Source organism: Neodiprion pinetum, chromosome 6 (assembly GCF_021155775.2).
Source record: "Neodiprion pinetum isolate iyNeoPine1 chromosome 6, iyNeoPine1.2, whole genome shotgun sequence".
Taxonomy (NCBI): domain Eukaryota; kingdom Metazoa; phylum Arthropoda; class Insecta; order Hymenoptera; family Diprionidae; genus Neodiprion; species Neodiprion pinetum.
The window spans coordinates 3,777,141-3,794,488 of NC_060237.1; the positions used below are offsets into that span (position 1 = coordinate 3,777,141).

General features: G+C 41.2%; 1 protein-coding gene across 6 annotated transcripts in view; it reads right to left on the reverse strand.

Annotated features, from left to right (window-relative positions):
* Ten-a (tenascin accessory) overlaps nt 1-17,348 on the reverse strand; it is a 488,025-nt gene that overhangs the window by 115,077 nt on the left and 355,600 nt on the right. The gene's annotated exons all lie outside the window — the stretch shown is intronic.

Genomic DNA, 17,348 nt, shown 5'->3' on the forward strand with positions numbered 1-17,348 from the left:
ATGCAGGGATCCATCCACCGCGTCACATGTAACGTCGGCTCGATTCTTACTTTGGCAAAATCAGACTCGATTAACGCGATCCCACGGGACGTCTTCCCGATGGATCGTTTGTAATTAAAATCAGCTGTTCAATTCAACTCGTTATACGTACACAGGTCTTAGCTATACACGTGTACGCGACAGTGTTTCTCGATATTCGAAAATCATCCCTCGTTGGTGTTTAAGGGATTTTCATTCTTCTTGGAAACAACGGTGTATATAAGAGTTTGGAAATTATTTCCCGCTATGTTTCTCGGTATTGTAACGAAGTTTCGCACAACTACATACATGTATATATGTATGATACATTACAGTATAACAAGGGTAGGAACACCCTTGAGCACGTTAATTCTGAAACTCTCTTCACTATTTGCACTTTACTTTTGAGTTTCGGAACTAGTGCCTCGCCTACGAATATATACATATATATATGACATATGTATGCAGCCGTACATACACATCCCTCAGTCGGTTTTCTCGGTGGCTATACTCTCCACCACCACCATTACGAACACCGTCGTTCGGAGGAGCCGTTCTCTTGTTTAAACACCGATGAACTTTTATGCCAACGAAACCCAACGACGACGGAAACATCGCACGCTTTAAGCTCTCTATTGTTCTTGTTCGGAATCGTGGCAAAAAAAAAAAAAACACTGCGGAGTATACGTATGTAATACCTGCTAGATAACAAAGTCACGTGATTTACAGAGTCCGTATCTTTGGTTTGAAATTTGAAGAACAAAAAAAAAAAAAAAAAATGAAAGAAGATGGACAAACCCGCAGTAACATTGCGGAGTGAAAAAACGATTTGAATAAGAATAAATCGCAGAGCGATGAAATCGAAATAACGCCTCAAGTTTAGGTCAGTTTTGCGGCGGTGAATTACGAGAAAGACAATTGGAGGGGGTTGAAGGTGGCGTAAGCCGAAGACGAGTGACTGCTGTTCGTCTAGCTTAGGAAGCTGGGGTGGAGGGTGGAGGGTGGAGAGGTTCGTAATATGAGTTTGTGCTGCCCGTGTAACGCGAGGCAGATCATAACGCTTTCTCGTAATGCGGGCCATCTGTCTGGATCGCGATTCACCGTCGATGAAGGTGTGTGCGTGTCTCTCACGGAGTAGAATTCGAGGTATTCCAGGTCTCGGCTCGAGTCATTGGGAAATCCGAAAGCTTAATTTCCCGTGAAATTGTACATTACATGTGCCTATACACGCACGCGCACACACACACACACACACACACACGCACTCAAATACCATCCAAGTCTTGTCTTCGTTTCGTACATGTTGTGATCGTGTGTATTTTATCTTCAATTTCTGTACCACCACCGCAGGGGATATTCGGATCGTTTATTTCTATACGTATTTCAAATTATCCGATTTTCTACCAGCTATTCTTACCGCGTATTTTATGTGAATCGAAGGAGAAATTTGTTTCAACGGAAAAAACACACGGTAACTGTGCTCGAATCAATCTTCCAATAATTTACGTTACAGTCGTGCCAGTAAACTCAGGAATCAGATCAGCCGGTAGGTTTCTTTTACTTTCGAGCTTTCAACCCTCTTCGCATTTCACCCGCAAGACGCAGTCGAAACGAAAGCTTACTTTTAATCGGTGCAATGTTTGCCCCGAATCAATTTCATGCACACAAATCCTTTTGTTTTCCACAGACGAATATTTCAACATTTATTTACAGCTGGAAATAAAATCGTGTCCGTGCAGTTATTGAGAAACCAGAATCTCGCGATGAATTAAATTTATATCCGAGGTACGATTCGTATTGCATTAATTGTGGGATCGGAGAGAATGGGGGACGTAATTTCGTTAACGGGGGATATCTTGTGAAAATATAACCGCAACCGCGAATTCGACGCGACTCGGAAAACTGTTTATAAAGACTAAATTGGAATTACCCTATCTTTCGTCGGCGGTGCCCACTCGTGTTTTGTTACGTTACAAACCCTTCAACCCTTTACGTACACACACCCAACCCAACCCCCGGTGAGAAAACTTATTTGCATGACACCCTTATAATACTTATACGTACACATACATACACACACACACACATATATATATTGCGAACGTCAGAGAACGCCTTATTTCGCGTACAATCTAACCGAGCCAGGGCTGGGGGGGTGGGGCGAAAGAGGGATGCTTATAAATACAGAGAAACGCATAAGTATCCTTAATATAATATATCTCGTTGAAATTTCGCGGATCAAAGCTTGGCCGGGGTTCTACTTTGATACCGCGAAGCATTTCGTCGCTCCTCGCGTCTCTTTACATGTATATTGCACCCAAACTTTATTCAATTTATAACAACTTTTGGTGGATCCAAATGCGCAAAAATGTTTTCTATACTTTATAAATATATAGAGGCGGTGAAAAGTTTTGGGAAAATTATTGCGATTAAATTCTCCGCCGTTATCGTTTCTACTTTTTTCTTTTTTTCTTTCTTTTTTCTTTTTTTTTTTCTTCCTCTTCATTCTTTTCTTTGGTCGAGGGAGAATAATAATAATAATAATCATCCACGAGCGCAATTCTTTCCAGCCTTTTGCTCCGCGGGCAAGTTTTACTCGCTATCCGATCCGCGTTTTACTCCAACACGGTGTCTATTTTGAGCCGCGAATGAATGCGACGTCTTTTTTTATCCTCCTTTTTCTTCTCCACCTTTTCTTCCTTTCTTCTTCAATTCTTATCTGGATGCAATTATGCACCCTACACGAGGGGCCGCGCAGCAGCGATCAGTCCGGGAATTGAGCACGGACCGATTGCTAAGCTGACGAGGGGATCTTTTAGCGCCAGCTAGGGTGGGTATATATATATATATATATATATGTATGTATATGTATACTACTTTACATATCATTCCGTCGTCGAATAACTCCATCTTATTGATTGGCGTAGGCTCAAGAGGGGTTTGGCTGGGTATTTTTTTTTATCCTTCTTTTTTTTTTTTTTCTTTATCTTATTTCATTTCATTTTTTCTCGTTTTTATCTCCCTCGACTCGAACAAGCTTTTGTAAAACTCATCGACTTGCGAATTTGCGTAATCTATTAATTTATCTGCGAACCAGATTTCTCGGGAACAGCGTAGTAGTTGCGGTCCATTTATTTTTTTCTCGCGTGTTTTTTGGTCAACAAAGTTGGAGCAACAAAAAGGAAAGTTTCGACGTATACGCACGTGGTAGTGGTGGGGAAAGAATCAAAAAAAAAAAAAATTGTACCAATTAATTACGAGCCAGGCGACGTTATTCTTACCGCTGCATAACTCAGCTATTGCGGCTGCAATTATACGCTGTATTATAAGTGGCCCGAAAATAAAACTCTAAAGAGAAGTTATGGAGCGACAGAGGAGTGAGAAATAAAGTGACTGAGAGAGGAGACGAAGAGTTTATGAGAAGGGAAGATGCATAAATGAGTCATTGCCGTGTCGTGGTTTGACTGCTTTTTCATTTCTTTATTTTCCGAGTTGTTGCTCCGTTTTTTTTTTTTTTTTTTCTCGTCTTTCTTTCCCGCCCCGTATCTCAAAAGCTCCGCTGCAGCGGGAAGAGAAATATGAGGACAAATATTGATATCCGTCAAATTATCATCCCGCATCGCGACGCCGTCCTCGCCGTTTCCCCGGCAGTTATATAGAGATCAACGTCGGGAGTCGAGAGAGTCGGGAGTCGTCGGGGACGAGGAACGCCTCCTTATCTCTCGGCGTCGAGTGCGTCTTAAAATAATCCTTACCAGTGCAGCACCCCACGCTCGAACGAGTTGCACCAGACCGAGGGATGCTGCATCTTGAGGGCCCTTTTCTCTAAACCCCCCCCTCCCCCCCCCCCCCCCCCCCCCCCTGGCACGCTAATGCTCGCCTCGGTATCTAACAAGGGCACTCTTTTATGCACCGGTTCTTAGGTTTCTCTTAGAAGTTGTTTGTTTTCAATCTTGTCATCTTGGAAAAATAAATCATTAGTTTCTTGAGGAGGTTGCTCTTGGCTTGGGAATTGAGACAAACCTTTAGTGGATGAATTTTGTTATTACGGGATAGCCTTACGTTGAGCTTTTTAAGCTAGGAAGAACTGTTTTAAATTAAAAAAATAACAGAATTTTTTAACAAGAGTTTAGGTAACGATATTTCGTTTCGTGTCGCTTCAATGTTGTTAAAAAATGTACGGCACAAGTTTGAACGATTTCACTCTGCGAAGAAGCAATTTATTCAGAAAACTGTTTTCGACAAACTCGTGGAAAAGCTCTCTCTCTGTTTTTTTTAATTTTGTCACTTCCTTGAATATTTAATTTTACAATACTGCATCGATAATCATTAGCGTAAATAAATTACAATGTTGTAATGACCACCTACTGATAAAAAGACATTTTTTCATTGTCTGCAGCGACTTTAGGAAATAGTTTTCTCCATAAAACGAACGATTGTAGAATGAAATTTAACGATTCTATTAGTTTCAACGACTTCGAAGCGGTTTCAAACTAAGCATTAATATCTAAGCTTTTGTTCATAATTCCACTATTACTTTATAGTTTTTTATAGCTTTAAGATCTTGTGATAAAAATAATTTGATAAATTTTCAATCCACGAATATTTCCTAATGTAATTGATATAAAGTATTGGTTTTCGGCCGATCAACTTCCTTGATACGCATTGAAGAAAAAAAAAAAAAAATAAATAAATAAATAAGATAGAAACGCATCCAAACGTCGATTTGCCACACATTGCGGATCGGTTAAAAACTTGCAATCAATTTGATTTCGACGTTGAAATGGTAAAAAAAAAATAGTAATATTTCTTCAACCCCTTTCTTTCGTTTTATTTTTCCCTTCCTCTTGGCGTGTTTTTCCCGATCCATCTTCGTCGGGTGGTTTTAGATGGATTTAGCGAGGCAGAGTAGGTATAGCTGTATGGAAGGGGTTAACGAGGTGGCGAATCTCGTAATTCTTATGCGCCCGAAGCGCGGCCGGGTAAGATCGTAAACATTTACGGTTCTGCAGCAGTAGTCCTGCGTGTTTAAAAAAAAAATAGAAAAAATTATATATATATACATGTATTATAAAAAAGAAAGGAAAGAATATGAAAAAAAAACAGAAAAACTACAAAAAAAAGTAAGGTCGTCGTAGGAATTATTTTTGACGTTGGGCAGGTTACCCCTGCGGCAACCAGACCAGCAGCCGCACCCCCATTATCGCGGATAATTAAGGGATTTAATATTCCAAAGTGTTGAGCCGCGCGCTGCGAACTCTTCGCTCTCGGCGTGTGCATAAAAAACGTTTCAGAAATTAACTCGCCGCGCTGCCACCTTCCATATACCACCACCACCTTTTCGCAGCACGCCTCGTACCTACTCTGCAAGATTGTCTGTCTGTGTCTCTCTCTCTCTCTCTCTCTCTCTCGCTCTCTCTCATCTTCTTGGCCCTCTCTTTTTCCTGCAAAACCTCCGACAAGAGGGTTGATACAATTTTAACCGCGAATCGGAGGTAAAAACGACGAGAGAAAAGTGTTCAAAGAAAAACGGGTTAGAAGAGGACGGTGGTAAAAAATGGATACAAAAAAAAAAAAGGAACACTCGGATCCCCGAAACTGGTGCAACCATTTGTCTGAATTTAAACAACTTTCATCCCTTCCAGCTTTCACGGTGCTTTTTTTTTTATACATTTAATTATCTCACACTTTCTCTCTCTAGTTTGATCTAATTTCTTTGATATGCGAAAAATTTTACGAAATTCTAGTATTATAGGTATCCATTTACACTGAGAGAAAGTTTTAATTGCGGTTACCGCTCAGTCCTCAGCTATTTTCATTTTTTACCAGAATCGAAAAATATAATTCTAGGTAGAAAATGAAAATTAGTTTTGCAACTGTTACCGGAAATTCTAGTATCCGTGACTATTCTTTCTCATTGCGATCACTGTTACTATATTTTCTTGCAACTGTTGCGAAAATTTAATGCTCGCGCAAGAATAAATTGACGTTAAAGCCTTGTTTAACTAAAAAAGTAGAGTAAACCGAAGAAACTGATTTTGCATTGCAATTACCAATAAAGGATCGACGATAGCGCAAAATGGTTAGGCGTACCTCGTTTTTCGTAATTCCAACAATATTCAAACATTTTTTTTAACGATACCTTTTTTACTCAATTTTTCTACTTACTATAACAAATGAAATTTTTCTCAGTGTACATACGTTGCAGGTATATCAACGCTTTAACGGGATACAAGTATCACTACATTTACCGTACAAGAGAGTTGTTAATTTACAAAATCAGCTTGCAAATTTAAAAATTCGGTGCACCGAGGTAAATTACCATGTATTTGTATTAAATTTGCAATGAAAATTTTTGATTTTATTAAAATTTGTAGGAAAATTACAAAAAAAAAAAAAATAAAAATTTCAAATTACCAAACTGAGTCGACAATTTATTCTATTTTCTAAATTGAATAAACGGTAAATGTACGATGAATTCGCTCTTCCATATCCCAGTAAAATTTCCGTTACACTGTAGGAAGTTTTTAAAGAGTGATAAGGCGGCGTTCACACGGAACTTTCGAGGCTTGTCAGGTTCGTACGGCATTCAGACGCAGAGGCCGAGGCACATGTGCAGGTTGTTAAACGTTTGTCACCACTCGCTGGGGTCGCCACGGGCGCCAGACAACGACGCGTAAGAGGATGTTTTATTTAAATTGGGCGCGGAATGATAATTGGCCAAGGAACTTGCCTCGGCCTCGTTCCAAATTCTCCTCTCTTTTTATCTCACCATCCCTCCCCCTCGACACCCTCCCTTCACCGTTTTCCCCCTCACCCTCATTCTCTTCGGCTTCCCTACGGCAAGTTTTTCAACCGAAAGTTTATTGTGGTTCAGGATCGCGTTTTAGACATTCTTCAAATTCCACTCCGCGGTTCTTCCACAGCTCTCGCGTGCCCGTCAACCGCGTCGATGTTTATACACAACGCTTGAGATATTTGGAAACGGGATATACGGAGGCTTGAACAATTTTGGCAAACGGTCTGCTATGTATATATTAATACTGTCCGTATAAACGCGTTCGTCCAGTCGTCACCCGGATAATTGTCAAAATGAACAGAAAAAGAAAAACACCAAGAAACAAAAACAAACATTTATACGCGTAAATAAATAATTAATCAACTTGTGAGATATTTTTATTTTCGGCACGCCAATTTCATTTTTCATAGAAAGTATCTGTAGACTGTATACGTATACTTACGTCTATACATGTGCAAGTATTTTGCTATAATAATAATAATAATAATAATAATAATAATAATAATAATAATAATAATAATAATAATAAAAAGTTTAAAAAAAAAAAAAAAAAAATAGAACCGCCGTAACTTCACGTGGCAGATCGCTAACAGTCTAAAATTGGATTAGATCATGTACCTTTTCGTAGAATGCAAGGGAAGAAAAGTTTTAATCAAAACAAAAGCATCGCCTGCGTAATAAAACGGACAAAAAATAACTGTGCAAGCACAGGGTGTAAATTTTTATACTTATAGCACATCGTTCGAAATTTGTACAAGCGTGCATAGAGGCGTCGGTTCAACTATCTTTCTCCACGATTCAGATTGACATTTCCTTTTTTTTTTTCTTAAACTTTTACTTTATTGTTAGAATTTTTTTTACACTCATTGCCGCCACCACTCGCCAATCGTATCGTCCAATTTGCAAAGTGCGTCGCGCAGCCGGCGAGGATATTTATTTGAAAACAGAGCGTGTAATAATATCGGTGGTATACAAATTACGGTGCAGATTGAGTTGTCGCTTACATTGCTTTATTGGATCAGCGGACTGGAGAAGCGAACGAATCAGCAATAGTCGATATCCAGTTTGCAGAGCCACACGTTAATGGAATAATCATCGAACTGATCGTTGCGACAAATGCCGCCTATAATTAATGTTGCGACCTGACGCGATCGGCGTAATAAGTTTCAAGTTTTTTGCCCGATTGTGAGCGAGTTTTTTTATCGTTACAATTTGTTTTCTTTTTTACCGTTAGCGGTGAAAAGCTGTTGAGCGAAAAATCGAATCACGACGTGTGTAGATTAACCCTTTCAGAACCGAATTAAAATCTGGCGATGGAGAATTTTTTTTTTTTACAAAGTATTTCGCTTCTTTGTCTTTCAAACAAAATATTTCTAATTTTTGTAGAATTTTCGCGAACCTCTGTCATCGAAAGTTACACGCATGTTTATTATTAGTGGCCACGTAACGTTTTTCAAGTTCAAAACTTTGTATTAATAAAATAGATGCTTAGTTTACGTACGTGCATATCTTTTAATGGAATTTTAGACTGTTCTAGAAACCTAGGTATTTTTTCTCCAGACAAAAAATGAATTTTAAATAGCCTATAAAATTAAAAACGAGAACGAAAATTATACGCATCATTTTACGATTCCTTCAGACGAACTTTTTCGACTCGAATTAAGACGTACTTAAATTTCATGAACTTAATCCATGTCTTAGAAAAAAGATCTAAGTTTTTGAAACGTATGTCCCCACCGGAATGGACAATTTAACCGTTTTGAAATGGTCGGGTACGAACTACACGTTTGTTTACCTGTCATTTTTACTTTTTCCGCTGAATATCGTTCGCCGCGATGCTTCTTGGGCGAAGGATCGCAGGGCCATTACGTACATTACATCCCCTCGTGAATATTAATTTCAGGTAACAGTGCGAGGTATGCAAGCAACATCGTGTAAAATATATACCGAGCGGCTTGTTATTTCAGACGAGTTTGCCCCGATGCATCGGAGCTGTGTTGCATGTACCTCGATACATATATACATACATATATATATAAAAAGATATACATGCACCTTATATTCCGAGCTGCAGGAATAAATCGTTCGCTCGTAAAGAACACACCTTATACCTTTTACACAGACTCTGTGAACCTATAACTTTAAACTCCGGGAACTGGGTGGAAATATAATTACGCGGTTTAACGAGCGGTCTGATCACGCAATCAACTTCCAATTAACATTAATCATACCTCGGGGATGTATAACATTTTGTTACAAGGAAAAACATCGCGAATCTTTGGGAAGCGCGAAATTGATACGCAGAGATTCGCAAATATTCTTGCTCCCTGCAGTAAATTCGTCGCCAGCGATACCCGCACGTGCAATTTTGTGCCGAACAGCGTCAGGTATTTTAATTTTTTTTTTTTTTTTTGGTTTTTTTGGTTTAGTTTCTTTTAAACTCGGCTGCAGCGACTCTGCTCGAAATTCAAAGGAGTTCATCGCGGTGGGCGTTACGAATGACCCGGATAATTGATGGAATTCTAAATTGGCACTGCGGACGACGTTGAAGCGGCGTAGTTAAAAATACCTAGTCGATACCAAGCCACACGTGCCTTCTGTACCGAACAATTCGATTCGCGAAAAGTTCGCCGTGCGAGAAACGCGGGGAATTCTATTTAGCTATAATTATACCTTATATTCTGAATGCGTGTAACTGTAATTGCGAGAAGCATTCAACGCTCCGCAGATACTGGATAAAGTAACATCTGACAATAATCGTAGACGATATAAATTTCCACCACCACGTAACGCCATTTTGATGAATTCGAAGATTGTAACCAGTGAGATGGTAAACGATTTCGCACCCTTCGAGAAAAGGGATGAAGAATACCGGTGACGCGGGGTGAAATCCTCCCCCAGGAAGGCCGCGAGCCCGAGGCTCGTTTGGCTGATCCGACGGGAAGGCAAGACTTATCTAACACGCACCTCGGTGGATGTAAGTTATCGAGGTCGGTGTAAAATTTTAACAAATCGATCGGCCGAGGAACGCGGCTGCCGGTTCTTCGCCCGTTTGTTCGATCCGCAAACCCGGAGGCAAAATCGGTGCGAACCGACGCCGGCGGCTCCTCGTCTTCTTCTTCTTCTTCTTCTTCCTCTTCCTCTTCCTTTACCGCGCGCGCACGCCGAGCTTTTCATGTTAAGTTTATCGCGTATTGACGATATTTTACAATAAGGTTCTTTGATATACGAGGGATTTGGCTTATATTTGAAAGTTTCACCGTTACGGAGGTTCCGCCACGGCGAGTCGTGGGTGGTTCGTGTGCCACGGCTACCCTTGTTTTATTATACCTTACACATACCCTGACGATCGGAGGCTGATGCAGCCCTGCCGAATATGTGGAAAATACACAGGCGTTCTTTAGGTACCTAACTACCTACCTACCTACCTACACCCTCCTCTCGATCACGGCTCGCTTATACTCCCTTCTTCGTTTCGCCTTGGTTTATGGCAGAAGTATAACCTCGGTGCTGTATTACAAGAACAGGGTGAGCTTTCATAAATCTAAAGGCTAACGCGATAAAGGTGCCCGAACTTGCTTCGCCTCTTTTGTACATGATAAGAGGAGGAACAACTTTGTAGGCGATACACGGAAATCTTGACGCTCTGCTGGAAGAGGAAGAAGATAGAAAAAAAAACGAAAAAAACATAGAACAACATTCCTCGCGACCGCATCGGAGCATTTTTTTTTTTTTTTTTTTTTAACTCTTCTCAAATTATTTTCAACAAAATTATCTCCGTGGAAATTTTATCGTGCAGCGACACGTGTGCCGCTTTGAAGATTGTTCGTTTATCGTTTCAAAAATCAAGTTCACCCTGCGGTAAATACGCATCGATGTAACGAATCGTGTCTATGCACGTGGTAGTAGAGAATTTTTGCAAAACGTGGACTGTGGACCAAGTTGTAGAAATCTTGGGTCGAAATCTGATCTAGTTTCGAGAACGTATCAACAATTTGTTTGAAAGTTTGCGAAAGTAACTTGCGTATGCGATGTATGTATAGGGTATAACCTGTAGAGATATACAACGACTTCAAGGCATATCGAAAGGGAAGAACGAAGATCCGTAGGATCAAATTTGAATAATCTCTGGCAGGAGAGAAAAGCGAAGTTATCAAGTCTGACAGCTTTCAAACTTGCTCGATAAATTTTATACACCCGTACACGTATACATATAAGTAAATTATACCTATATGTGTATATAAAAATCAGAAAGTAGCCGAGCAGGAAATCGCGCTGCAGGTTGCATATTGCTGCATAAAATCAGGTGGGGTGGTTCCTTTGTTTTTTTTTTTTTTTTTTTATTCTTTCAATCTTTCTCGTCTCACTTTCACCGGCACCCCTTTTTTTTCTACCCCACCTTCCGCATCTCGTGCACGTATATCTATACTCGTTTCCGGTCGTCGCGTTTAACGACGTTCCCCGAGCCCCGAAACTAAACCGCACAAGTACCTACCTACCCTCTACTCTCATGACGATTATCGTTTATGACCGCCGGATAGATTGACTCGCGAGGAATTATTACCGTCGGTTGGAAAAGTAGCTTTGATAAATATCAGAGTTACGCAGGTTTTGATACATATAGATGTATACGGAGATTACAGAAATAATTCCGTAATTTTGAGAGAATTTTTTTTGTTCTCGTGTCGTTTTGTTCTTCGATTTCTGGCGATGCTTTTTTTTCCTTCCACTTGCGCGACACACGCGCATCGATTAATCGCGCATTCGTAGGTGTAACATGCGTCATGCCGTAGAACGATAAACCCGGCTCATCGTTACGCGCTCTCTCTACTTTGATTTTGCAGAGCTTGCGGCTGGGCAAGAAAGATTGCGATTTGAAAGCCGTAGTTCGAAGGGCGTCTCGGCGCTGCAAGCGTTTAAGAGGATGGTAAACGGGGGACGAAAATACGAGACGAAGACGATGCTGCTGGTTTCGGCTGGCGGCGGATAGAGCGAAGTCAAAGAGACTGCACAGAGAACCTCGCGGAATGGCGCAAATTGAAACGAGGATTAAGACGTCAGGGTGGCTTCAAGGCTCCCTCACCCCCAAGCCAACCCTCCCACTTCCGCTCCTCCTCTCTCTGTTGATTAATTCAAATAGTTTCCCGCCGCGCGGGCGGTGTGGCTCAGACAAAGGCACCAAGTGCCGCTGTAACTGACTTGAGGCAGGATGTTTGCCGGCAATGGAAGGACTACCGGGATCGAGGAGAGACTTAAAGTGGATGCAACAAATTGCGCGTTGACGTTTGCTACGAATTTTCACACGTCGCGCACACTTCTTCACCGTGATTATTGTTTATCTTGGAACGCTAGGGATTGTGTTTCAGGTTTTTCAACACTTTTAGGTAATTGTTATCGTCGGTGGCGCCGACGTACGTTTCGAACATTGCCGAGAGCCGACGGACGAGATCGGATTCAGAATTGTCGCGAAGACGTGAAGCTGGAAGGAAGGAACAAAGGAAGAGGGACTTGCAGTGTTTCTTTCCTGGACTCGCATACCGTAGAACCGTTGCCTGGCGACCAAAGCGTATCTTCCGTCTGGATGACCCGCTGTGTTTCCCAAGGAGGTATACGTGTACAAACTACCCCTTCTATCCCGCCTTCTTCCCCCTTTTCGTTCTTCCTATTTATTGTACCTGCCATTCAACGCCGGATGAGTTTTGGATTCCTCGAAATAAGATGGATGACGATTCTTCCTGCCTGCAACCCCCACGACCGTTGTATGTTCTACTCTACGTGTTACTTTTGTCGGTGCCGTGAGAGTGTCGGGGGAAAGATCAAGAAGAAGAAGAAGAAGAAAGGGATCTGAAGAGCCGCGGATCCGTTCTTTAATTTGATCCTCTCCAACCTTTATGATCATGTCATTATCTCAGTCGTTCAGATTTAAATCGTCACGATTTCTATTTCCAAAACATATTTAAAAATCAGCATGGTGTAAATTGTACCGTCGAGATGTGGAGGTGGAGTAAAGCGAGATAAAGAGAGAGATTGGAAGGTGGAGAGGGGTGGCTAATTCGAGACAGCTCTCGCGCTGACAGCCTCGTCGTTGAAGAAGAAGAAGAAGAAGAAGAAGAAGAAGAAGAAGAAGGGGAAGAATACGAAGAAGTTCAGCTCGGTCCCGAGGCCTGTTCAACATTCTAAATATTTCAAAAGTTGGACTCATTTGAATTGGAACATCTTTAGGCGAGAAACCCCGGTTCCACATCGGTACCAGCCCTGTTCCAACAGAGTTCTACGGAGTTTCTTGAGGGGGGCAGGGGTGGAGGAGGAGGAAGGTAGAGCGCCCTCTGTACTTACACCCCCGACTGCCAGTGCCGTTCCCAGGATTTTCGTGACTGTTGTCTTCCCCTCATCCACCAGCCTTACAGACCAGAAGGAAGATTCTTTCCTCTCCTACAGCTCCGGAAGCTCCGGCCCGATTGATTTAGATTCTTGAAACTTTTAGCGCCGAAGTTTCATCATCCCTCCATTTCTCTCATTCCCTCTCTCTCCCTCTCTCTTACTTTATACCCTTTTACTCTTTTACCTTCATCTCGGTAGGACAAAAAAAAAACTGCCCTGTGAGATTCACGCTGACAAATTGACCGAATACATTCGGTTATCGCGATGTGCCGATCATTATTATTATCATTGTTTGGATTAACGAAAAAGGAAAAAAAATGTCGAGCAGACGCGACGAGTATACAAAATTTGCCCGAGATATTTTGAACCGAGTGCCGAATGAGATCCGCGTTAATTTCCGGGGACCGGAAGACTCGAAAAATCTTCCTTGCCAAAAAGCTGATGGTGTACCGTCTCTCTCTTTCTCTCTCTCTCTCTCTCTCTCTCTCTCTCTCGTTTTCTCTTCTGCACGAACAGGGGTTGTATACGTACGTACGTACGCGTGTATGTATGTATGTACATCTACCTGCAGTACCTAACACTTCTTGGACAAACTTCTGTTTCTACTTTATTAAACAGGGGGATAGAGGCTTTTTTATACGTGTCTCCGTACACCAGCTTTCAGATATTACAAGATGAGTCGGGGCTGTGAATTCAGCTTGATTTCGCGCCGATAACAAGAACTTGTACATTATACACATACGTTTCTGTGCGTACATACACACATTGAAACGACGACGAGGACTCTGATTAAACGCAATAAACCGAATCAAGAGTTTCTTCCAGCATCCGCTATATATGTATATATGTGTGTGTGTGTGTGTGTGTGTGTGTAGGTATAGGTATGCGTGTGTATGTACACAAGGTGAGCTGCGCTCTCTTTTGATCAATCGAAATTCAACTCCTCTCGATATTCCGCGCGGAGAACTGCGTATACACACAGATGCGGATTATAAATCTGCAGTGCTCGCGTCAAAGAAATGGTTATATACATGCATAATACCAAACCTACGCAGCGCAAGCGAGGTGAACTTTTTCCGCCCGCATCACACTTTTCACCAAGCGCTAATACGTATAGTATATACCTGCAGAGATGAGGGTTATTACACCGTTTGCCTGCCTCTGAATATACGATATTATTACGCGACAGACGGCCAAAGACTCTTTCTCCGTAGACCGAAATTTGCTAACGTCAAGATGAAATCGACGTTTTCTTCCCTCCTTCAAGACTCTCTACGAAACGCTCGGGGGAATTCTTTTCTGTTTTTTTTTTTTTTTTACTTGTTCGCAAATTGAATCATCAACATTTTCTTCTCCAAGCATTGTACACGTAGCCAGGTATTTTTTCAGAATAATACGCCGGGTAAAGAGGCGCAAGCACGATGTTAGATAGATAGATTTACACGGTGTATCTTTCCTGGTTCGTTAGCGACTCCCTTGGACACCGTGTCACTCGGTCGTTGGCTCGTCAGTTTCCGTTCCTCGAAGGATATAAACGGAGGAATAATAAGGAGAACGATGAAAATTCTTGCTTCGTTTGGAAAAGATTTGTCGAATATATCGTACACGATGATATAAATTAATTTTTTTTCCTTTCGATTCGGAGAAATGTTGTTTGATCCAGTATAAAAAAATTTGTGTTATCAAGTGAAACCTTTGGTCGAATTGAAGAAACGTAATTTTTTATCACCGTATTTTACCGGCGTTTGGTGGTAGATTCGAAAAACCTTTTCTTTTTGCGTATGCGTCGCGGTGCAATGTTGAAGAAAAAGATGTAATCCACGATCGAGTGTGTTTCGCTTATTCAAGCCGGCCGCGTTCTTCTTCCTCGCCGGTTGTGTCCTGGAGAGACGTCTAAGGACCGTCTCGAGTCGGGTTGCGGAGTCAAGTCGAGGAGGCGCCATTCGATAACTATAACGAGAATCGATATCTCTTCACCGGATTTTTATGTTCTCATTCTTATCTCTCGGCGCTTGGAATTTAAATGTTGATACGAAATTCGTCGGAGAACGGGTCGTACGTTCGAATTACAAGGCACATCTAGGAAGAAAATAAAAAAAAAAAAAAAATAAAAACATTCGTCTCGCCAACAAAATCGTTTTCTGCGCGATAACATTGTCAGGGTAAATTTCCGTTGCATCCATAACTCAAATTTCTTTACTCGCGTAAAAAAGCCCCGTGAGCCGGAGTTGGACTTCGCGCGATCGTAAACAGGTATGGCAAAAAGATAATGGAGGACTGCTAAACGATGAGGCTACAATTGTGCAGGTAGGAAGTTAATGGGCGATATAGAGATTTCCTGTGACATACATGGGAGGGTCGGGGTTACCGGAAACGACATGCAACGCGGTCGGTGCGTTTTAGATTATAGCCGACGGTTGATCCTCGGAACGATGTACGTAACCACGTAGGTTTAAGGGGGTACTTTTCGTCATTCCGTCGCTGCCTACGGAGGCCGATATTAAACCTGATCTTAGCCTTTTACCGTGCTTCCTTATGTCCAGGGTAACAAACCAGTCTTGATTGGCTCGTTAAATGTCACGACACCGTATTGCCTGCACCCGGTGCCTATTTACTCCATACACGCAAACACGCGCGCACACACACGTGTGATTTCCTCAAGGCCCGCTTGTCGGCCTTATTGTCGCGCGTTACTTCCGTCCATTCGCGAACAAAGCGAGCGCCACTCGACGCAAATTCAGGTATAAAATAACGGCGCGACGTATGAACAGGAGCTTAGCCCTCGTGCTCAGAGCGTCGGAAAAGCTCTTGATTGCGAGCGGCAATCGAATCGGCGAATCGAAATATCGTCACATTTTTGTTGCGTACCAAACACTATTAAAATTTTCGAGATTGTCGAAGGGCTAATTTGGGCGTGTAAAGATACTTCGCAGAGTCTAAGATGAGTGAAACAGGGGAGAAGACTTGTTTTATGTTACGTACAGGTATTGTAGTGAAAAAGGGTAAGTCTGCGTTTTGAGTAAAGTCTGCAACTCTGAGGATCAAAAGACTAAAAGTTTCAGTTGTTTAACGGTAAAACAAACTTTCGTGAAATTAATTTTCTCCTTCTTGTAGTTTCAAGCTGTAACGATTCAAGTATTCCCGCTTAGAGTCGGAACAATGACCGAAATGAATTTCACTCGTGGTGTCAGTCACGTGGTGTGCTTCTTCGCCAACGCGTTTGAACGATTTTTTGAAACTTACGCGAAGTTCTATAAAAGTTTATTAAAACTTATCTTAAAGAAATAAAGATCTCGACAAAGGTACGGTGATAGGAATTTTGGTGTCGACAACGGCTGATTACTCAAGTCGAAGAACATTATTCAAAATTTATGTCGAAACATTAGTCAAAATCACCGAATGTCGAAAGATAAGTTGAAATTTTTATGATAATACGTAAAATTGTGAGTGATAAATCGGAAGAGAATAATGTTGTGAAACAAATCCAGACAGGTAGAATAAAAAAATCAGAAGACAATTTTAAACGATGCAACTTTAATCGATTCAAGTAGTTCTACACAACTTCTGTACAAGTGAGAGATTATATGCATATGTATAGACGAATAAACAGTTTAGAATATAAAGATTTGTCGTGAATTTGATATAACAATTTACGAATCAAATTGATTGATCGAACGTTTCTATGTATTAATTAATATATAAAACTGTCTAGAATACGAAAGTATAACTATTAGTAATGATATTCGTACGACGATTACAATCGCACAAAGCTTAGGATAAAGTATAATATCGCCAAGTCCAAAGAACAATAATTGTTATAATCTAGTTTTGTGTACCTGCAGTTGTGCTAATTTTTTATTTTTCAATTCGTGTAGATTACACACAAAATAAGCATCTAAAAGAGGCTAATACAATAATCGAATGTATTTTCTTGCTACGATCTGTTTCTCTATCAGGTATTTTTTCCATTCAATTTATCGAACACTCAACGAAACTGATTTGTCACAAATCGGAGACGGGAATTGCAGATCGTATCTCATCTCCTGTCAAGTATTTCGCACATATCCGGTAAATTTCTCGCTAAAACCGAGCTCATTGAATATTATTTTCAAACGATTAACGCTGATATTCCCCCCGTGCACGGACTAAC